The sequence below is a fragment of the Sciurus vulgaris genome (assembly GCF_902686455.1).
Source record: "Sciurus vulgaris genome assembly, chromosome: 17".
Taxonomy (NCBI): domain Eukaryota; kingdom Metazoa; phylum Chordata; class Mammalia; order Rodentia; family Sciuridae; genus Sciurus; species Sciurus vulgaris.
The window spans coordinates 63042066-63067092 of record NC_136478.1 but is presented as its reverse complement, the minus strand read 5'-3'; the positions used below and the strand labels follow the sequence as shown (position 1 = coordinate 63067092).

General features: G+C 40.5%; 1 pseudogene across 1 annotated transcript in view; it reads left to right on the top strand.

The window, feature by feature from the left end:
• The window catches only part of LOC306648534 (vomeronasal type-1 receptor 4-like), a 76970-nt pseudogene extending 55650 nt beyond the window's left edge, over positions 1-21320 (top strand). The window contains exon 2 of the transcript in view: positions 21168-21320. The product of the transcript in view is annotated as a vomeronasal type-1 receptor 4-like (transcript). The remainder of the gene's footprint in view (positions 1-21167) is intronic.
• The last annotated feature ends 3707 nt before the right edge of the window (positions 21321-25027 follow it).

Below are 25027 nucleotides of genomic sequence, written 5' to 3'. Positions count from 1 at the left end.
CCTCCTGATACACCTTGAAAATCACATTTTGTTTTGATTTGGATTGAACCACAGCAAATGCTGTCAGAAATGATCACATGAAGTTATTAGGAGCCATCATGTTTTGGCATTGAGACTGAGACCCCATTTATCTTTACTACCTAGAGTTGTTCTTCATCAACCATTCTACCTCCTATGTGGTGCTGGCTTCTTCAGGGCTCAATCCACAATCCTGTATTCTGATGTGATCACTTACCCAGACTCTTGAAATGGATCTTCACTCAAAGTTGCTGTTCTAAGACTGACACTGAATTACTCACCAGGCTCTTTCTCTTTGCCATGTTGGAGATCTCAGTGCAGATGCATCTGTGACCAGGACATGTATTCAGGAAGGTGGCCAGCTTCTCAGATATGGGACTGTGACTCTGTGACCTCACCTCCCATGGGGGCAACAATTTTCACTGTGCCTGTAGCAGCAATGGGCATGCAGGCTTGGTGAGCTGAGGACATGTCTGAAAACTTTCTCCCCAGGTGACACACTTCAACAACAAATATAAGTTTCTTCATAACAAGTCTTAAGAGAATATGGAGTGGTTACAAAGGCTGTTGATTATCCATGATCCCTGGAGGCAGACAGATTCTCACTTGGAGTTGGCATGGAATACCATGTGAAGTCTCATGTGAAAGACTGGCACTGAGCTAGGCAGGTACCATTGAATTCCTTGCTTCTCTGGGAAGTTTCATACCCCAAATCTAGTTGCTTCCTGTTCCTAAATTCAATGAGTGGAACCATCATTGAAGGTATCTGCAGAGAGATGGAAGGAGAGAAAACACAGAGGAAGGATACCAACACAGAAACAAAGAAAAGGAAGAACATGTTGCTAGTTCTTCTTGGAAGTCACTGGTTTCATCTGCACAAATATGAGTCAATACCTTGGACACATTTGCATAATTACTCTACCAATATTGACCTCCATTCCTGAGAGCAGGGAGAAACATAACCATATCCATCATACAATCAAAATGTAATATAATTCTGCATCACCAATGTCAGCAGCAGGATCAGACAGTTTGACCTGCCTAAGCCAACATTTCTGTAATGATCAGATGTGCTAGGGCTACTAACATTAATTCAGCAGCCCTGAGGGTTGGCCACAGCACAGGAGTCCTTTCTATTATGTCATCCCTCCAACCTTTGAGGACAAAATTTACAAAAGGTCACCCTAACAAATGCTGTGCGATTTATCATCCAGTTGAAAACCTGGTGTATGAACACAGGAGTGTATTGTACAAAACAATAAATGGGTGTTAGATTGCAGTGGTAAAAAATGAGGACATGGCAAAAAGGGGGATTGGGAAAAATGATGCTGTGATGTGAATTGGAGGAGAGACAGGGAAGAAACTCATTACATATCCAGAACAAGCTCATGTGCATGGCTGGGTGTAGGCACACTGGCACCAAGGGACATAAGGACATAGGGTCCACTAGGGAAAACAATCATGGAATGCATGTTTCCAGAGGACTGAAGCACTTCCTGAGGATGGAGAATGAACACAAAAAATGTTGACAGTCCCTGGATGGAGAAGGTCTTAGAAGATTTAATAATGCCTCTGAGGTGTTCATACCTACACATGGTAGAAGTTGTGAACACTGCTGGGGTAGCAGGTCCTGGATTAAGCAGTTGTCCAAAATAGGCCCAGAGTATGACTAAAGGTGATTCTAAGGAGAAACAAAGGGCCTTGGAGGAGACCAATTAGAGAGAGGGCAACAGGACAGCTGGGGAAGGAAGTGGGTAGAGACCTGAGTAGAACATGGTAGTCAAAAGTGCAAGAGAAACATCAGGAAATGCAAATTAAAAGATTTATTCTTCTAGATTTCAAGACTAATATGAGGTTTTACAACCACGTTGTGCTACTAGGAACAGAAGAGACACCAGTGAAACCAGGGAAGTGTTTTGGTTGTGGACCAGGCACACATGGAAGGATACATATGAAGAGCCATGCACCCAGGGGAAACATGGAGGGTGATGGTATTGGCTGACATCAGTTTGGAGTTTGAATTAGGTGTTGAGAATATCTGAGGTTTGATTTGGACATTTGGTTCTAATGGGCCATGGGCCCTGGAGATGCAATGAGTTAATGGAGTTGAGAAAGGAATAAAGAGAAGGAAGAGCTTTGGTAATGAATCTTGTCATGGTAATGGAATGTAGAAGGCTGCCCCAATGAGAGTCATCACAGAACACCAAACATTAAATATGCCAGGATACAGCTTTGTGTGTAGTGGTTGGAGTGTGGAGTGGATTCATGGCTGTGAGTGATTAGGGGATGTTCAGTATATGGCTACATCTCAGAGTCACAAACCAAGCCTGAGGGGTTTCAAGATGTCAGAATACAGAAGGTCACTTTTCAGGCTGTTTCATGTTGTGAAACCAGGAAAGAAAACAGGCAGCTTCTCAGTAAAGTAGGTGAACAAAAAAAAAAAACTGTGTGTGTTGTGGGAGGAGTATTTACTGGAATTTAATACTGTACATTCAAACAGATAGGGACTCAGGAGGTGGATATTATAAGAAAGAAACCCCAGTAGCTACCATGACTGGAGTCAACATCCAGAGTGGTTCCTCCATGAGCAAAGTAGAGAGATAAGGAAATTAAAGGAATCTGCATTTTCAGGAGGCCAGAAGCATGTCTGGGTAGAGAGAGTTTACAGATCAAAGACACTGCCCGAATAAACTGAAAGGCATGCTGCACAACATCCTTCTGCAGGAAAAGTCATCATCTCTCTAGGCTGCATGCAGAGAACAAAGGAAGGAAACATTTGCAACTGTGATGTGGGGGCCAGAAGCTGACAGAGCCCATTCCTGGCAAACCCAAGTTTGGCCCAAAATATAGGCCTGGCGAAAAACATGGCATGACATAGAGTGTGCCTAAATGACCATGAGAAAATCGAATGTGGACAGAGTTCACACAGCAGACTACTGGTTGTGGAAACCCACCCGTTTCTACCTCCTCCTCCAACCCATATGCTTGCAGGACCAGCTGAGAGAGACATGTCTGGCAAGGAATTTGAAAGGGTGTGCATGAAAGAGAATGAGTTTGGAGACTGAACTTGAGACCAGAATGCAAGGGGACTGCAGAAGATATAGTTGGCTGAGAATTGGTTCAATAACCACACAAGTGGAACCCAGGGGAGATCTCTGGGGTGCAGTGTACTCATGTTGACCAGCAAATTGCTTGGCACTGAGGGTACACTGATTTAAAGTCTCAAGAACAACTGGCATTTAGGGAAGAGCCTTGAACCCAACTAAGCCTATATTCCACCTCCAGGAGTTCCACCTACAGGATTACATCTCTCATCCTAGCATCGCCACCCAACACTGATGAGAAGGGTGACAGTATTTTTCAAAGTTCAACAAGCACAATTCTTTAACTTTTCATCATCTCTTTTATTATGACCTTAATTGTTCATGAATATTTATACATATTCATATTTGTTTTTTCCTCATTTCTTACATTTTTCAAGTCAATTATTTTTCATGAATCAATACTTGAGGACTAGGATATTTGATTAGTATATTTCAATTTTGTTTTGGATTCTGTTTTTCTTTTTTTTTTTTTTTTTTTTTTTTTTTTTTGTTTTTGCTATACATAATGTGCCCTGATCACAGTTCATACCTACAACCTCGTTTCTCCCCCTGGATTAGTCCAGTGACTGCCTTGTTCATCTAAGTTCCAGTGTGCTGTATTTATCATATACACTTGTATGAAGTGGACTAAGTCTTTGCTGAGGTTGGTGTTGAGTTAGTTTTTCTGCAAAGGAATTTCTAGTTCTTTCTTTCCTGAGTGGAGTTCACTGCTGCTTATGCCTCATACACCTTTGTCATGGAGATTTTGGAAGGGTTGATCCATCTGTTGCAGGAATGGATTACCTTCCCACTGGATGTGGTGTCTCACATGGATTTTCTCTTGAAAGATTGGTTTCCAGTGTGGCAATGTTAAATGTAGTGGGACCTTTAGGAAGTGAGGCCTGCTGGGGGTTGACAGGTCACTGGGACTTTGTCCATTGAAATGAGGAAGGTAGTTCTTATGAGACCCTGGCTACCTTTCATGAAGAGGTTGTTAAAAAAAAAAAAAAAAAAAAAAAAAAAGAGGACAGGCCCAAGTCTTCTCTCTATCTTCCAGACTCACCATGTGATCTCTCGTACACACATTCCTGCCATGATGCCAGCCACCTCCTAATAATATAGCTCTGGGCCACACAGGAACTGACCCATTGTGAATGGCATGCTTGTGAGGACTCTAAATTGTGAAATAATGATCTTCTCTCTGTAAAGTACCCAACTTCTAGCTTTTGTCATAGAAGAAGTGAGCAGGCTAATTGACAAGTCTTTCAGCTATAATCATGTGAAATGCATAGACTTTTCCCTCTGGATTAGGAGTTCCAAGCTCCATACTCCCTCATTGATTCTGATTTCAGAGTCCTCAGATAATCTCTTTCTTCACAATGATCTACATTCTTATTCTGTTTTTTAGTTGCTGTTTGGTTTTGTTTGTTTGTTTTTGGTACCAGGGATTGAACTCAGGGGCACTTAACCCCTGAGCCACATCCACAGATATTTTTTGTATTTTATTTAGAGACAGGGTCTCACTGAGTTGCATAAGGGCCTCACTAATTGCTGAGACTGACTCTGAACTCTCAAGACACCTGCCTCAGCCTCCCAAGCTGCTGGGATTCCTTATTCTGTATTTTTAAACAATAAAGCTTTGAAGCATCGAAATCACCTATCTGTTCTTATGACATCCGCAGAGACACAGCACAATGGGAGTTTTCACATGTCCAACAAGCACAATCTGAGAATGAGGCAGTGAGACAGCCCAGAGCACAATATCTGGGTCTTGGGCATGTGAGTGAGACAAGTTTAGAGTTGCCTTAGCAGTGAATCCTGAAGAGGATGTGATTCAGAACAGAATTATCCAGAGTGCTGACACTATTCATGGTGCAGTGAGCATGATATGGTGACTGGAGCCCTTAGATACCTGTCCCTGGCTTCCCTTTTGAAGACTTTATAACCCACTCTCAGGACTGCTCTCCATGTAGGCTGAGGATCTGGGGAGTTCTCAGGCACAGCTTTTCCCAAGCATCTCCAAAACCTTGATGTGTTGGGTATTATTCTTCCATGACTGGAATCTGAATTCCCTTTGCACTCACATATATATTCTGTCTTTAAGGTTGATTCTACCCAAGGCTCTTTATTAGCATGAAAAACCTTGAACAGGCAGTCCATACCAAATACATCAGATCCTTCCTCCTATGGGATGCTCACATACACAGAAAATCAAGGGAATTGCCTTTGAACAAGGCCCACCACCCATTTCCTGTGTTCCTTCTTGTGAATGTTTCCATAAGCAAATGACTCAGTGAAATGCTGAGACTCATCAAATGCTGTAGCTCAGAAGAATCATGTAATTAGCTTCAGTCCATATTTGATGAAAAATGGAATGAGGAGGAAGGAGTCTGTGAGCCAGAGTGAAGCTAAACTAGTTTATTCACCTTCACCATTCCCAGTTGGTTCCTCATGCAACCAGGTGAAATACCCAAGTATTTTTCTTAGATATGTATCCTGTTTGTATGTCTGTATTGCCTTTTGCAGAGTAATGATGGGAAACAATTATGTAAAGACAAAATCTGACATTTCTGATACAATAAGGGGTTTGCATTTGTTATCCATGCCAAAGAGAACCTGGATGAGGAAGAATCCTGGTTCATGAAGACAAAGGAACTTATGGCTTGAAACAGATATTGGGGTAAAAGTTTTCACCACACACCATCAGACTATAAAAAAAAAGTGAGAGAAATTTGAAAGATGCAGGAGAAGGGGAAAATACATACGAAAATGCTCACCAGAATAAGCATGTTTTGTGTGGCTCTGGATTTGGGCATCAGTGCTATGAATCTGTGAACCCACCGCTTCTGTCCTTGCAGGTCTGAAATCATACTAATAAATATACTTTCTCTTAATTGCTTCCTTCCTAAGCCCAGGAGGAAAAGCAGCCTCATCATAATCACCAGAGCCAGGTAATTTCAGTAGACAACAACCACTGTCTCTGCTATGTGCCTCATATTTACACAGTGAGATTTTCTAAAGCACATGATTGCAGAAATGATTTCAAATACACAGTTTCTGCACAGAATTACATATCTATCCTCTCATCAGCATTATGATAAGCATAAAATATTAATCCTCTGAAACTTCCCTTTTATTCATGGTAGTTTATGTTAACAATAGATAAATTTCACAATCCTTAAGACCTGGAATCTCATTTCTTCATCACTGTGTGATTCACCAAAAATCCTCAATGAAAAGTAATTAAATTCTGAGAGGTGCCATCAGGGGTTGGTGGAGGAGCTAAGACATTTATCTCTCCTCACTAGTTGAGCTCATAGATAAGGAATATTCCTCTGCTTGTCCAGTTTTGCATGGGATTTGCTTCTCTATCAGAATGCCTTTTCCAGACATGAGCACTTACCCAGACTTCCTTTGCTTACCCACTCTGCCTCTCTGACTGAAATGCAAAATACTCACATTACCCTTTCCATCTTCCAGGACAGTGGGCTCAGTGTGGAAATCTTATGAGTCACTTTTGGTTCATACTCATGTCCATGACTTTTGCATGTTGATTTCTAGCTGACTAGGTGAAATGTTTTTGAGGTATTTTTGGTTTTTTTGTTTGTTTGTTTGTTTGTTTTTAGTGCTGCTTATTCTTTCAAGAGTCTTTTGGTTTTATGATATATAATATCATATCTTGTGCAAACAATGACAGTTTGAATTCCTCCTTCTCTATTTGGATGTCCATTATTTCTTTCTCTTGCCTGACTGCTCAGTCTGGGATTTTAAGTACTGTGTTGAGTAAAAATGGTTAAAGTGATCATTTATAACTTCTTCCACAAGAAAAATAATTTTCCAACTATCTACAAGATCAAAGAAGTGAATTTTTACCCAACATCTGATTCACAGAGTTCAGGCTGGATGAAACATAATTTCAGGGTCTTCATACCCTAATCAAAGGACCCAGCCAAATCCTCCAATTTCTGATCTAAGAACTATGAGAAAACAAAGTCTTCTATTAAGCCATTAATGTTGTGAAAAGTTATGACAGTCATAAAAATATTTATAGGAACAAATTTAATCATGAAGTGTTTTAAACTCAAAATATGGACAAATTTAGTCAGGGACAGTGGTGCTTGCTTGTAATCCCAGAGGCTGGGGAGGCTGAGAAAAGAGGAGAGGATCATGAGTTCTAAGCCAGACTCAGCAACTTAGCAATGCCCTAAACAATTTAGTGATACCCTATCTCTAAATAAAATATAAAAGCACTGGGGAGGTTGCTCAGTGGTTGAGCACCCATGGGTTCAAAACCGATTTCTTTAAAAAGCAGACAATGATATGGGCAAATTTATTATTTAAAACCCATGACTGACAAAACTACACTGACATTTCAATGCACATCAATCAGAATGGCAGTCATCAAGAATATAAGTAATCAATGCTGGAGAGAATGTGTAGAAAACCAAACACATTTACTCTGTTGATTGGGACCAAAAATTAGTACAATCACTATGGAAATCAGTATGGATGTTCCTCAAAAGACCAGGCATGGAACCACCATATGACCCAGCTATATACCACTCCTTGGTATTTACCCTGAAGAATGAAAGTCATCTTTCCACAGTGATACATGCATACCCATGTTTATAGCAACACAATTCACAATAGTCAAACTATGGAACCAGCCTAGGTGTCCATCGATGGATAAATAGATAAGGATTTGTGATATATATATTCATAATAGAATTTTATCCAACCATAAAAAATGAAATTATGGAATTTGAAGGAAAATAGATTGAACTAGAAACCATCATGTTATGCAAAATAAGTCAAGCTTAGAAGGCCAAAGTTCATATGTTTTCTCTTATATGTGGAAATGAGAGAAAAAGAAAAAGAAAAAGAAAGGGGGTGGATCTCCAAAAACAGCAGACACGTAGAGGAAAGGGACCAAGGGATAAGAGGACTGGGAGAGGAAGGGGAAGTGCTGGTGAGAGATATTGGCCAAATTACTAGTTATACTGTGTATTGTGCATGTGTGAATATGTAACAACGAATCCCATCAGCATGTACAACTATAATAACTAATAAAAATGGGGAAAAATAATTGATAGAGCTTTGATTTTTGGAGGAAACAGTTGTCATGGCTACAGTGCATCCTTCTCCCCTTAGTGTTTCTAGATATATCTAAAATGCTGTCTTCTTTCTTCTTAAACCTGAAAGCTCTCTAGTGAAGCTTCCTTTTCAGTTCTGGCACAGCTCCAGAACTTCCCTCAGGGTTCATCAGGGTCTCTTTACTGGTGATTCCATTTCACCCACACATTACCTTGAGGATTTCTTAAGTCTTCTTTCAATATTAGTAATAAGTTCTTTCAATATTATAAGACTTATAAAAACAAAGATGTTCTCTCTTAGGGTCACCACACAGCCTTTTCTCAGGATGGTTTCTGTTGTTTTATTATTTACTCACCCTTTGAATGGACCATATTTACCCTTTTACAACTTTTGATTTTTTGGTTGAAAACTGGACCTATAGATATAATACTATGGTAGCCATAGAAATCATAGTATCCTCTTTCCCAGAATTTACTTCCTTTGTTTTCATTTTTTATTGTCATGGGCTGTCTTTGTAATTAATGGGTTTAACTTGAGATGTAAATTTAAGATCTTTTCAGATCTTTTCTTAGATTTTGCCTTCTGGTACCTCTGCATGTGGAAAAATATTCTTAAATGTTCAACTTCTTACTTTTATGCCAGCAAAAGTATAAAAAGAGAGAGAGAGAGAATGCGGAAACAAGGAAAAGGTAATACAGAGAGAAACTGACATTTTAAATTAGGGGAGAAAAGGAAGTATGAGAATGCCTGGGGAGGGTGAGACCTTGGCTGTCTGCCTCTGTGTCAGCAGCTCCACGGCTAACAGGGCAAGCAGCAATGAGAGCACAGGTCCCGCACATAGTTCCCATAATCAACCTTGACTCTGCAAGGTGTGGGCAGTCTCTGGCAAGAGGCTTGGGAATGGGGTGGGTGTGGGTGGTTGCTGCTGTGCCAAGATCCAAAAAGGTCTGAAATTAATTTCAGTCATTGTCTATGGGGAGACAGAGTCCTGGGGTTTCCTTGATCCACAGAATTCCCAAGATCATCTTCCACTGAAGACTCCAGATGTTAGGACTGGCCTTGATTGTATGGTGCCCAGATATTTATAAGATTAAGTCAGGAGAGGAGGAAAGAGCAGGAGACTGGACATGAATCAGCTCAGAAAGGAAATGGTGCTAGACTTGGTGAGGCAGTGACAGGTGAGAGATAGAATGTTGGTCCAATCAACATTTTTAGAAGATATTGAAATTCATTGTTTTTAGAAAAACTTTGATCACTACCAATGCATATAACAAGGTAATTCTGAATGGCTTGCTCATATAAACTTTAATGATCTTCAAATGGCTTTAAAAAAAAGAAAGACCATCTCAGAAGTTTTATATACATGACTATGTTTAATAGAAGAAAAATTTGTTAATTTAATTATTTAATTATTCATTAAAAATAGGAGCAATTCTCAGTTAAAATTTATACCAACATTTTAAGTATAAGCCTATGACCAACAAAGGCATCACTACATATAAACCCAGCAGAAACACCTGAAAGTGTCATCAAAACACCCTGCAGAACGTACATCTAGTGCTTACCATGATACTCCAAACTGGAGAGAGTCACATGTTGTACTAAATTGTTTCTATTGACATCAGCATAGACCTAGGTGTGAGGGTTTCATAAAGAAAATTACTGAGTTTTCAGTTTGGTAAATTAAGAACATGGGCCGGGGTCTCCTCAGCTCTGCTAAGGGCTTCATATCAGAATGAACTGGAATGGTGGGAGAAGGTATAGAAGACACCATAGGGCAAGAGGGAGCAAGAGAGAGCAGACATGTCTGAACTCAAGTTGAGATGACCCATTCTTGTGAGAATTACTATCATCCACAAGATCAGCATTGACCCTCCCAAGAGTGAACACCCAGGACCTCTTCAAAAGAAGAATGCTTGGGGACAAAGATGGTGGACTGGATCAAACAGAATCCTTGAACCTCCACAATAAGGAAAGAAAGCAGTTGAAAGAACAGCTGACCAGAGAGGTGGTGACAGCGTAAAACTTCGAAAAATCAACACTGCACAGCTCAAGACTTGGAGGTACTTGAAGGTTGGTGACAGGAACAGAAAATGTGGACAGAAATCCTTAACCCTGACCCCGGACCAGGGTGGCGGCAGGGCTACCAGAGGGAGGACCAGGAAGAGGGAAGAGCATAAGCTCCCTTCCTAACAACATCTGGGAAGAGAAGCAGTCCAGGTGGAAACACAGCAGGAACAGCAAAGGCAGTGAAGAAGATGGAGCAGTTTAACCCAGCTCTGCACTGAAAGCTAGGCAAGACATGGTGCCATTTGTGGAGTCCAGAGCTGGCCAGCCTCCCTAAAAGAAATTGAATCAACACAGATTCTCACTCCTTCAGATAGCAGCAAGTAAAACCAGAGGGAATACTTCTGCAGTGGGATGTCCCAATAATCCACTTAGAAGGAAATCATGGAGGGATGGCTACCAGTTAAACTTACTGAATCAGCCTCCACCTCACCTAGGACAAGGGGAGTGGGGTGGAGCAGATCAGAGAGCTCATCATTCCTGGGGAGTGCCATTCCTGTGCCAGCACTCAACACAACTTTCTCAAGAACTTAGGTAAAGATGAACCAGATAATATCCACCCCCATTCTGGAGACGGATATAATTTCTATGAGCTACACCAGCCAGAGTTTCTTTGCAATAGAAGGCCAACAGAGATCCTGCATATGAAGGCTCCTGATTGCAGAGGGGGAGGGGACTGTCCCAAGGGCAACACAGCAGAGAAGAGCAGAGCAGATGCCTGTGATCCATGATCCTGGGCAGTGATATGTCAGAAACAGGTGGACCAACTAACCCTCTATCCCAAGGAGTAGAAGAACCAGCATCCACAATTCACAACCACAGGCAGTAAGTGCTCAGATGCACGTGGGCCACCTGACTCCCTTTCCCCATCACAGGGAGAGTACACAGGAATTTATATCAGAACAGAGGTTACAGAATGGGGAAGATCTTTGCCACATGCTCCTCAAATAGAACATTAATATCCAGTATAAAAACACAAAAACCACCAACAAAATAATAACATGATTAATAAGTCAGCTAATGGACTGCACAGACACTTCTCAAGAGAAGACCTGACCAACAAATATATGAAAAAAATTCAACATCTCTAGCAATAAGGGATATACAAATTGAAAACTGCACTAAGACTTCATCTCACTCCAGTTAGCATGGCAATTTTAATGAATGCAAATAATAAATGCTGGTGAGGATGTGGGGAAAAAGTTATGCTTGTACATTGCTGTTGAAGCTGCAAATTAGTGCAACAACTCTGGAAAGAAAGAGGGAGATTTCTTACAACACCAAGAATGGAACCACCACATCAACTAGCTATCTCATTCCCTGGTATTTATCCAAAAGTTCTAAAATCATTATGCTATAGAAATACTGCCACATCAGTGTTCATACTAGCACAATTCACAATCACCAGGTTATGGAACTAGCCCAGTTATCTGTCAACAGACATAGAAAATATGATTTATATACATGATGGGGTTCTACTCAGTCATAGCGAAGAATAAAATCATGGCATTTACTGGTAAATGGATGGGAGTGGGGGACATCAGGGTAAATGAAAGAAGCCTGACTCAGTAAGTCAAGCGTCAATTGCTTTATCTTACGTGCAGAAGCTACAACAAAATACAGAAAAAGCTGTGGGTGGAGGGACTCCCATGAATACAGAAGAGAGATTAGTGGAGTAGAGGAAGAGATTTGTTGTGGGGGAGGAGCGCTGGGAAAAGTGAGGAATGATGATGGAATTAAATTGACCAAACTATTTTATGCACATGAATTTTATGCACAAGTATACTACAGTGAATTTTGTAATGCCCAAGTCAACGAGTCCCCCAAAGACCACCAGGGAGCCAGAGTCCGATTCAAGCACAAAAGGACGAGTTTATTCAAGCAGCTGCTCGGGCACTCAACACAGACCAGCTTAGCAGTCAATGCTGAGTACCCCGAGCACAAATTTACAACCTGTTTTATACACTTCAGACAAAGGGACTCAATTTCTCTTTTACAATTGGAGGGTTTGTGTCCTTGTTTGCATATCAGGATAAGTTTTGGCTGCTGAATTTTAGTCATCGTAGTAACCACTGGTCTATATGAGGTCAGCGGTGAGGTCAGCTTGACCACAGTTGGGGGGATTCCCCATTACCCCTAGCAACAGCCTAAATTAGCTGGGTGGTCATCCTGTTATCTAGTCATGCTGATTTCATCTACAGCTTTTCATTTTTAACCCATTTTTAGCATCTGCAGCTCTGGTAACTTTTTAGTTAACTCATTGGGGCCTTACAAATTTCATCTTCATGAGTATCTATAAAGTACTGATTTGCAAAAGACTGTAAATTAGTGGAAGAAGAGTAGAATGGAGGAAAGGGAACAGGTATGAGGGGAGGAAAAGGAGAAGTACTGGGTACTGAGCTGGAGCAAATTATATTCTTGCTGGTATAATTTTGTCCATGAAATCCAATAGCATGTAAACTATAAGGTATGAAGAAACAACATAAAAACATTTCTTTAAAAAAAAAAGAAGAATGCCTAATTATTTTATATTCCTACAATTGAACTCTACCACCAGCAACATGGATAAATGCTAATGTGAGAGTACATGGAATTTGCACCTCTAAATATAATACAGTTCTTGCTGAACCCTCAATTGTGTAAGTGAGGAGAGAGGTGAACATGATCTGGACTGTGAGCTGTCACATACTTGTCACTCTTGAGGATGCTCTGAGAGAGGCAATGGAGAATCTCAGACTGTTGGAGATGCACACAGTGGAATGTGCTCACTGAGTGTCATGTGCTTTGCTTGCAAATAAAACACTTGAAACTAAATATCAGTAATTTAAAAATCAGTGTGCCAAAAGATTACTATCCCACTTCATATAATGTCAAGGTGAACAGTGAATGTATTAAATAAGTGCACATTCTGATCAGTTTTTGAAAAGGTGAAATGTAACATCTTAGAAATAACAGAAATCAACACAGAAAATTAAATAGAACAGGTGTCATAATGAGATCATTGTTTTCCATTACAGTCAATATTATATGAAACATGTACAACAATTTTAATTAGCCAAAGGCAAATAGTGTTTGAAGATACAAACACTGATATTTCATTCTACAGACATAGCTAACACAGAGGCATAAAACAGATACAGAGAAAATACATTCCATATAATTTTATAAAATTAATAAGGTTAGAAAAAAAATAAGAGCAGATTTTATGTTAAACCATTTGTCATTGTTGAAATTTATATTTAATTCTGAAATTTACATTTATTTGTTATATAAAATATTCTAGAATTTTTGCTTGATTCATAATAAACTTAATCCAAGGAATATGTGTGCACAAACACACACATGTATATTTATATATCTATAAAGTACATACAGTTTAAATATGTAAAGGTGTATTTGAGAGTTAAGCATTTAATAAATTTTGACATTTTGATTTCTGTTTTATATACTTCTCTTTATGCAAGCTAGGAAACAAGAACCAGGAATTCAGGTCAAGGCAAGTCTTTGGATCTTTAGTAAATTGTAGTTATAGTATTAAGGGCTACCAATAGGGCTATAAACTGGAAACAACAACCACTTGCCATCATTTCTCATTAGGGAACAGCCAAAACTCCAGTCCTTCAAGAGAAGATACACAGAGCCTCTTGATCTGCAAAGGATCAAATGACCCAAAATATATTCAGGCTGCTTCGGTCAGCTTTCATTGCTGTGACCAAGACACCCAACAAGAACTACCTAGAGGAGGAAAAGATTATTTGGGCGCATGGTACCAGAGGTCTCAGTCCATAGATGACTGACTTCATGGCTCTGGGCCCAAGGTGAGACACAGCATCATGGGAAGATGGCATGTTAGCAGGAATCTGCTTCCCTCATGGCAGCCAGGAAGTACAGAGACTGGCAAGGTGGGAAAGGGATGCAGGGTAGATGCCCCCCTCCAGTGCATACCCCCAGTGATCTTCCTCCCCCAACCACTTCATACCTTCCCACAGTTACCATCAGGTTAGCCTATTCAAACTGAGATGGACTGGTCAAGTTATCCCTCTCACAATGCAATCATTTCACCTGTGAATACCCCAGCACCAACACAGGACAGGTGGGGCACAAGACATGTCCAAACCATAAAAAAGGACAACTTATTGTACACCCATATCAAAGACTGACTGTGAAATGTAAACTGTTCATATTTTGAAATTGATGTTGTATCTCAAAAAAATTTCATGTGCTGTCAATCAGAAAGCAGGTATAAAATACTGCAAATGGGCCCCTGTTGATATTTGATTTACCAAGGCCTTCCTCCATGACATGAAGGTAGAAATAAGTGTCAGAGAAAAGGCACTTAGGTATTTTTTAGGTGAATTGTTTAGGACACCCAGCACACTCCAGCAGGCCAGCAGAAATACATGAGTACAAGTGTAAACATCACCATTCCCATGTGATATAACTCAATAAAATATGCTTCAAATTTTATGGGTTGAAATGAATAAATAAAAACTGTGAAAAATCCTACAGTTCACATGTTCATCATCAGAACAGGGGATTTCCTGTTCTCTATCCAGGAAAAGCATAACCTGGATGAACTGGAGTCTCTGCTCATGAGCAGTAAGGGGCTGACAGCAGGGAAACACCCAGAGACTATTGCAGCCATGTTCAGCAGGAACAAGTTGGGATTATAAATAATAGTCAAACAAACCTGAGAGATGCAGGAAAGTGTGTAAAAAGAGACAAAGGTGCTCACCAGGAGGAGGATGGTTTTGGTGGCTCTGGACTCTGGGGAGGACCTGGGAGAGATGGTCTTCTGAATGTGCTGCATTCTCTGCTTGTGCCTGTGCAGGGTGAGCACCATGGAGCTGCTGGCCCAGAGCATGAGGCCCACACACAGAGCATCAGGGAATAACAGCAATGCTGCATGCAGTGTGACTGTGGTTGTGTCATGATGAAAACTAGAACAGTATCCAAAATCTTTTAGGGTTGTCATGGTTGTGTTGTTCCATTTTCCAGTCATGTACATAAGAATAGTTATATTTATAAGCATGTATAGTATGCAGCTCAGGCATAGGGAGGTGCCAATGTACCTGGGAGCTTTCACTTTAAGCTCTGAACAGCTGGAGTCCCTGGGGCTGATGGTGATGGCCTGGAAGACACTCAGGAGACAGGTGCTGCCAATGGACATGCACCTGCCCACCCTGTGAACATAGAAAAGCAGCTTGCATTCAATATCACCAAGAGAAAATTCCAAACTGAAAGCTTCTATAGTCTGGGGAAGTCCTTTACACAGGAGAGTTAGCAAGTTGGCCACAATCAAGTGCTTAAGAATCAAGTCTGTGGGCCTTACCCTCTGCCCAGTGAAGTAAAGGACCAGGTAACGGAGGAGGAGAAAGGAATTTCCCAGAACTCCAACCACAGTCTGTGACAGAAAGATGATTCCTACAGCCACCTCACTGGCTGCCATCCTGCCAGTTCCCTCTTGTCCCAGCCTGAGGGTCCTGCAGGGGAAGAGGAGGCCCAGGCTGCATGTGTTCTGTCAACCAAAATTTAGTATTCCCACTCTCCAGTGTTCCCACTGTAAACTCTGCATGTTTTTCTTTAAAAAGCACATTTCTGTAAGGGTTGTTTGAATTTTTTCAAACATAAATGACTTCTTAAATCTTTACAACTTGAGGCAGGGCCTGAGATGACTTTGCATAATGACCAGGAGGAATTGGTCATGCAGAAGTTAAACATCTATCTACATTCAGGCCCTGATTGGGGAATTGAGGGGACTTGAGACTGGCTGAGTGATGAGTCAGTACAGTGAACCACCAGGCCTCCTTAGCAGTGGTGAGAGGGGTACTTCTAACAATCCTGTTTTGTGTTTAGTTTTGATTTTCTAAATTCCTTTTACCTTCCAAACTGATGGTATTTTAAGTTTTCATTGTAACCTTTTCCATTTGCTTTGAAAGAATTATTCTATATGTCCACTATAAGAGAACAATGAGACATTTATTAATGCAGAAGATCTGAGGGAACTATAATCCAGCATGCACCTGCTCCACAGTGAGTCATGTGTAGGGAGATGGTACTGGTTCCATGTCAGGTCAGCTATTACAGGACTCAGTTTGTTGTCTCAGGAAAGCAAGTAAAACAGCACCTGTCACAGGAATTGTTTCCTCATGCCATGTCCTAAACTTTGTGACATAAAGCATCAACACTGTCAAGTAGTAGTGGCATAATTGCAGATTTCAGAGGACACATTCTGAAATGTGTTTATCCATACCTGGATTCAGTAAAGCTGTTAGCTAGGAATCAATGAGGGTGATTGGTATTACAATAGGAGCCACATAAACACACTGGCATATGTACAGCCTGAAGTCTTGCTCATTCAAAATATTGAGATAGTAGATTTTTGGCTATTGTTCAAATATATACATTCATCAGACCTTATTGTTTAGGGCAGTTTTAGGCAAATAGAAATATTGAGCAGAAGATGAAGAGTTTTACCATACATCCCTACACAATTCATACCCTACACCACAATAAAGTTCCTAAACCAGGTGGTGGTATATTTGACACAATAAAGAGATGTTTATAAAAACCTGAAGACAAGATTTATATAAAATACATGCTGTTGGAAAACCACAATGATTATATTACATTTCCCTTATAAGTTCCATAGCACTTTAAGAGGAAAATAGCCTGAAAAAATCATAGATAAATAATGGTTTCAGGATTGGTGCAATGAGCTTCTCCAGGAGCTGCACCATGCCTAGAGTTAGAGAAAAGGTTCTACTCAATCATCACCTTTCAGATCACTTTCTACACAGTACTAGCAAATTTCTGTAAGTTCTTCCTACCTGTACACACATTCAGCTACTGTAGGTTCAGTTCTAGAAAAGCAGAAAATTCAGCATAGAATTCCTTACAGGAACTTTCAGTGTGCCTTGCAAATCGGTGCTCTAGTTCAGCCACCACTGTCAGCGAGGATCACTTCATGTTCAACTAGAAGCCATCAGGATGATGACAGGATCTGTGACCCCTTGGATATTCACAGCCTGAGGTCACTCCTCAGGAATTTTTCTGCTTCCTGTATGGCTCTGGCATTCAACAGGTCCAAGACAGAATCCCGTATTCTGACGTGGTCACTCAACAGACTCTTGAAGTGGGTCTTTCCTCACAGATGCTGCTCTCAGACTGGCACTGCATTACTCACCAGGCTCTTTCTCTTGGTCAGGATGGTGAGCTCTGTGCAGAGCCCTCTATGACCAGGACAGGTGCTGCAGGGAGGCAGCCAGGTCCTGAGATGTGGCTGTGACTCTGTGACCTCACCTCTCCTCAGCCCTGCAATTATCACTGTGCCTGGAGCAGCAGTGGGCTGCACGCTTGGGGAGCTGAGGTCACTTCTGAAATCCTTGTCCCCAGGTGACACTTTTCAACAACAATTATAAGTTTCCCCATAACATGTCTTAAGAGGATCCTGAAGTGTTGGGAGGTGCTCCTGTTAATCCATGGTCCCTGAAGGACCAGATTCTCGTGCAGGGGAAGAGTAAATATGTGGTCTGACATGTGAGGGACAGACAGTCCCACTGTGTTCCTCATATCCCAAACCTAGTTGCTTCCTAATCCTAATTTACCCTAGTGGAGCCATAATTTTACCTATTAGGGGTGAATTGGAATGAGACAAAACACCTGGGAAGGATTTTAAAACACACAAGTGAAAGAAGTAGTTGACGCTAACCATGCACTCGGAACTTCATTCAGCTTCTCTGAACAAATGCAAGTCCATCCACTTGCACTCATTTGCATGACTCAATGCCAACTAATATCAGAATTTTTCAGGGAAATATACTTTTCCAATATTGATCCCATTCATGGCAGGAAGGATTCATACAAGAAATAGACAATGCTGTAAGTAAATGATCCCTCACTAATGACAGTAGCAGCATCAGATGATTTGAGAGACCAGATCTACCACTTCTGTTACCCCCAGATTTACCCCTGCTGTGAACACTAATTCCAGAGCATTAACTGGGGGACCACAAAAAGGGAACCCTTTACAATATTTCCAATTCTTCAAACCCTGAAAAAACACAATTTACAATGAAAAGTCTTAAATTTTCTCTGAGAATGGAAGTCTTGAGGGGAAGTGAGGTCAAAGGAGCACACGCCTTTATCTTATCATGCTGGCTGTCATGACCCCACACTGAGCCCAGCAACTTGCAAACAAGAAGCACAGTATTTTCTATGTCACAAAGGCAGAATGTGTAAGGAGGGAAGTTTGATGAAGTGCTCATTTTTGGAAAATAATTTGGGGTAAAATCAGATCCAGTGCCAGTGCAGACAAAGGAGAAGAACAATTCTTTGGGTGCAAGCTGAGTTAGTAGCAGGGATTGTATCCCTGACCTTATGCCAGTCCAAGATGGCTCCAAATAGAATATAATAAAGTCCTCACTGAGGGTGACTACTGTTAATAATCCCAGATGCGGATACTGAAATCTTGTTTGGGAGGTACTGAAGCATTGTGGTAATTAAAGCACCCTGCTGTCCTCATTCCCTTACATGAAGTGTAGAATAAGTCATCAGTATGATTGTATCTGTGCTTATAATACTTTCATGCTTATAATAAGCATGAAGATAAAAGGGAAAATCATCTCATCCTGAACAGAAACTCAGACCAACATCTATTTCTGATCCACTCAGTGGAGACAGAAATTGTGTCTCCACTCAATCACCTATGATGTGATGCTTGTGGTGAGAATTCTTCCCCTGATGAACTTGGGAACACACCAGGTAAGGGAAGTAAATTTATGAGTATTAGATAGCACTCATCAGAACCAAAGCTGTCTTATATTGTTTCCTCCAGCTTATTAATATTCTCACCTTAATCCCAATACCATGGAATGTATTCCTTTGGGTTTTAATTCATATAGTGCAGAACAATCCCTAGTCTCCAGATTTATTGAACTATTTCTTGTTAGAAACCTTTCTAAAATCTTGCTTTATTACCAATGGTTTCATAGATGTTAGTACACATAAACTTTTAGCCTGAGCTGAGTGACAACTATTTCATCACACGCTAGTAATTCATGTTTCATGGTTTAGGGACAAAGTAATATAGTTCAATTATTTATACATAACACTATATTTTTGCTCCTGGAATGACAGTTAATATTTCTATTACCAATGAAATATTGAATACACCTTGCATTGATTAAATCAATAAGGGCAGCTGCCCATAGGATTAACTGTCATTAGTACATGACATTTTATTAGGATCTATAAAGTCTCAATTGAAATTCATTGGCCTATTGATTAAGCCTTCACACCAAATATAAAAGGTCTCATTAGATTTAAATTTTTCCCATATGGGCTGGGGAGATAGCTCAGTTAATAAAGTGCTTGCCTTGCAAGCACAAGGCCCTGGGTTTGATACCCAGCACCGCACAAAAACAAAAAAAAAAAATTTTTCCCATGTTTATTATTCATTGAATAGTGATTTTCCTGTAGTTTTGTTGGAACATAATGCATGTTTTTGTTCTACTGGGCGTTCTGTAAAAATTCTTCCCACTGGATACATCAATCTCTTTCTCATACACCCTGTGTGTGTAGATGTGGTAATTTATGGGACCAAGCTCTTAGTTTAACTAGATATAATCTTTATTTCAGCCATATTTTTAAAGTGTTTCTGCTGTTTGATACACAATTTGTTATCTAGTAGTACACAAATATTCTTTTTTTATTGTAAAAGTTCCATTCATTTTCTTTCAAATTGACACCAGAAATCCATTCAGAACTGAATCCTTGTATGGTGTGGATGGTGACTGAGTTTGTCTCTTCCTCAATATAACTAGGATATATTAGTTTATTCTGAAAATGTTGAGTCATGCTTTCTGCCCACTACTCTCACTTTTTATCGCTTCCCCCACATTATCAGCACCTGATCTTTAATGATCAATTTTCTAATATCCTGGTAATTCTCCCCATCAGCATGTGCATCTTGATAGCTTTATCAATCTCTCAGATTCATAAAATGAAAAAGTTACTCCTGGTATAATTTGGAGATGGCTGTTGCTGTGTTGTACAGGATGGCCTCACACTCCTAGCTCAAAATTTCCTCCTGCCTTGACCTCCTGAGTAGCTGGTGGCTACAGGTGCACATGAGTGTCTGGCTACAAAATATTTTAATGAGTCATTTTACACATAGGAATGGCTGTTGCCATAATCCAAACAGAACAGTACTATACAACAGAATGGCTTCCTGAGATGTAGTAATAAGACTAATGTTCTTATCACAGACTACAGTTGGAGTTCTGGGAAATATTTTTTGTCCTTACTAATATATAGTTCTTTCTGAGAATTCTGGGAATTTTTTTGTCTTTACTACTCTTTAGTACTTTCTGGCAATGAGTGCACACTAAAGTCCACTGATTTGATCCTCAAGCACCTGCATATAGCCAAGTCCCTCATCATTCTCTCTAGTGGAGTGCCCCCAGACAATGACATCTTTTGGGATGAAACATTTCTTGAATGATCTTGCATGCAAAATTATTCCATATATTAGTGAGTGGGCAGGAGTGTTTCCATCAGCCATTACCTGCCTCAAGAGTTTTCCAGAGCATCATGATCAGCCCCAGGCACTTCTGTTGATGGGATCTTAATGTAAAAGCTTCAAAGCATGTTGACTTCTCTGTATTCTTCTGTTGGATTCTTTACATGATGGTAAATTCCATTATTCCTCTATATGCTTGGCAAATGGAGTAGTAAAAATATAACAGATAAAACAGATTATGGGTGCTGCTCTACTGCAGGATGTGACAATATCACAGACTCATTATATGCAGCATTATTTGTATTTCCTGAAGATGTCTTTTCCATGCTCATGATCTGGTCAGTGGCTCCATAGCTCTCATTCTACACAGGCACAAGCAGCAGGTTTGGCACATCCACAGCATTAAATTTTGCCCCAGATCCTGCCCTGAGTACAAAGCCATCCAGAGAATCCTTATCCTGGTGTGAACCTTTATGACTTTCCACACCTTCTCATCCCCATTAAATGCTTATTATTATTATTATTATTATTATTAAATGTCCTTTCTTCTACTCTTATTTAGTGATTTCAGGAAAACAATACCACAATTTCCATGTGTTTTCCCACTGTAAGTCTCTTTATTCTCATGATATGTGACTCCACAGTATCCAGGCTCTGCTTTACATGGATAAGGAAGATCCCCTTGTCTTAAGTACAAACATGTTAAGTTTCTGCACAATGTCTAATTTTTTAGACACTCATCACTCTCAAAACAGAGAAACCTGGAAAAGTCACTTGTCTTTCTATTTTAGACCTAATGGACATTGGGTCCTTAACTGGATGAATATGGGGCATACATGGGAATCATGAAGGGGATTAGAGCTAGTTGTCCTCATCCTGATGCATAGCTTCCTTATTGGCTGTAAGTATAATTCATGTTGCTGAGGCACATTGAATGAATTAATTTCTAGGCCTTCCAAGTTAGTTTAATCTCAATGGTTGAACAAGTGGTGGACTCCTGCTTTGCCAGAAGCAAATACAGTGGGAAAATGAGTAGTGAGTATTATTAGAGGACAATTCTTCATGTATTTATCACATATGTTTTCATCTTATGGAAAGCTTCTGTTGTTAGTTTGATGCTTTTCAAAGCAAGAGCCCTGAAAGATTAGGATATACAGTGTCACTATCTGTAATATAAGTATTTTCAACAAAAGGGAATAACGGTAACATCCCCCTTTAGGGAAAATGGTGCGGCAGGTTTGTTAGCAGTTCTCCTTAAAGGATTTGTTTCCCAATGTACAGGAATCTTGAGGCACGATGCAAATTCCTTTCCTGTGCAGCATCCACCTGGGCCACTCCACACCACCCAGACTGCAGTTGGTAGGAGAAAGGGAAGCTGATAGGAGTACAAAGCTCCTGCTGCCTGCTGTGCCACAAGAAAAAAGTGCCTGCCTTCTTATCTAGAAATCCTGTTCCTTGCTGGAATCTATTCAAAAGTTGCTGCATAATTTCACATTTTCACTCTTCAAAAATATAACCACAACTGTGATATAAAACAGATATATCCTTAGTTATTCTCTTAAAGTTTTACATTAGTTACTCTTTAAATCACAATAATCTTAAGTAGTTAAGCTAGGTTCTACAGAGGAAAACCAAAGGATCCATGTGTAGACTGAAGACTATGTTCAGTAGAATGTAAATTGTCAGTGACAGTAGGGATATGGAAAAGTTCAGAGGAAGTACAATGGGTGGGGCACTGCCTAAGGTAAGTAGGTGATACAAGTATTCTTATGGGCAGAGATTCCTACAGGGTCTTTGTATATAAAGTTCTTATACAGAGGTATAACTTTCTTTTCTCTTGATTGCCCAGGTCACTCTATTCCCATCACTCATATCTTCTAAGTATGCCACATGAGACAATGTTTTTCTGTGAATGTAAATTCTATGTGGAATATTTGAGGATTCTACAATTTTTTGTGTGTCTTCTGTAAGAAAGTCTAATTTTATTGGAAAGGCTGAGTTGAGCATAGAAGAGATTCAGACAGAGTGAACAACTTAGGTTTGAACACAAATTCTGGAAAAACCAGCATTTCAAGGCTATCAAAATGTTATGGTAAGAGTGACATCTTCAAAAGGAGAAACTAGACCCAGAAAGTAGCTGGGACATAGATGGAATAAGTAGATTTTTTTCCAGAAGTATATAGTTTCTATGATTAGAGAATGGAGATAAAATAAAGATCGGTCTGGAGAAGAGTGGGTAGGTAGAGCTGGCCCTACAGATTCGTATCTCTGCACTGGAAAGTGGTGACTGTATGCACTAAGTCATTCCTTATGCCTGGGAAAGCAGTACAAGATTTCTGATGCATTCCTGCATCCATGCTTACTACCGAACCCTACATTGTTTTCCTATACATGTACATGTACACATGATAAAGATTGGGTTATCATTTAGGGGTAGAAAGATATTAGTGACAGTAACTTGTAATAAAGTAGAATAATTACAAAAATATATTCTAATGAAAGTGAGGAGAAAGGGCTCTGGTCTCTGGGATTCCCATTTAACCTGAGGTAACTGACACTGTAATGGGGCACGGCAAACCTTATCCTGTCTTGACTAGTTGACTAGAAGCAATGTAGTTTCCCTTCTAGAGCAGCCCATTAAATCCACACCAGCAGGCACAAGAGAGACTTCTGTCATTTTAGCTGAGCTTAGTCCATCCCCATCTCCTGAGCTCCAAGGCTCCCCTGAAGGCATCACTGTGCAGCTGCAGCACAGTGAAAATCAGCACCCAGCAGAGGCTGGAGGGATCATAAATGGCCCTGCTACACCCGGAAAACCACACCCTTGGAGAATGTTCACACTTTCACCTGTCTGACGGCTGGCTGATACTCATTTTTCATAATATGACCTGACTCAGAACTTGATCACTGTGTGAACATTTGAACTCATGGGGCATTTTTCAACCACCACCAGCAGTAATTGTTTAACAGTGGAGCACTTAAGGAGTAACAGTGTATGACTGCATGACACATGACAGAAGAGGCACAGGGAAAGAGGGACCATAGGCACAAGATGGGGTGCAGAGCCTGAAGTACAGGGTATGTAAAGAAGAAAAGAGCATGCAGAGGGATAAGAGCTAAACAAGAGTGCATGTTGTTCAGGGGATAAAATCAATGCCACCTCAACATCACCAAGGGGATCATGTGCAAGGACATTACACTTATAAACATTGGATTCTAGAAGGATAAGGGTTTCGGGGTATCACAGGAACAAAAGGGAACACAAATGCACAGTTAAAGGGCAAAAGGGGGTAAAAGTTCTGTGTAAAACAGGTAGAAAAATCATGCTGTGAAGCAAGGAGGTTACAGATGGAGGAGGCAGAACTTGGACGATAATGGATAGACTTTAGTACATTTATATTAAATTTTTATCAAGAATTATTCAAATAATAATCGAAATATGTGATGAGTACCAAATGTGCCCAGTATTTTTGATACAGGATTTTTTAAAGGAGTACAGAAATTCTGAAAAAAGGCAATAAATCTGTGATCATGTCATTCACCCAAAGATGCCCCAGTTAGATGCCAAAATATGAAACTGGGGTTTTGAGAAGAAACTCAATTTTCTGCCTCCACTAACAGAGGAGGAGGGAGTCTCTGTGTCGCATGTGTGGCACTCTTAGTGGTGGACTAGAGCCCTCCAATGTTGCAACAGACCTCTGCAGATCACCCCCAGATTCTTCTTCAGGATTCTTACCTAGCAAATTCCAGAGACCTGGAGTAACAATTTTCTCAAGTCTGCATAACAAACAAGTACCACAGAAAGAAACCCAGCAACTATTGCCCGCTGAGTGTGCCTGAGGAAAGATGAATCCAGCAGCATGGGGTTTGGAGAATCCAGCTGGTACAGAGGAGTCAGAAACAAGGTGGCACAACCAGGTGGGTGGCCACACCTGTAAGCCCAGCGACTCGGGAGATTGAGGCAGGAGGACCAGGAGGTCAATACCAGCCTCAGCAATTTAGGGAGATTCTGCCTTGAATAATAATAATGAGGGTCGCAGGGTGTGACTGGGTGATGGACTTCCCTGGGTTCAATCCAAGGTAGATGAGGGAGGAAGGAGAGAGGGAGGCAGAAGAGGAGGAAGGAAGGGAGAGATTGAAAAAAAAGAGAGAGGAAGAAAAGCAAGGTGGCACAGAGCTATCAAGTCTGCTGTAGGGACAGGTAAGTCACGTTCAGGGCAGGCTCTGTGTCCACGTAACAGTG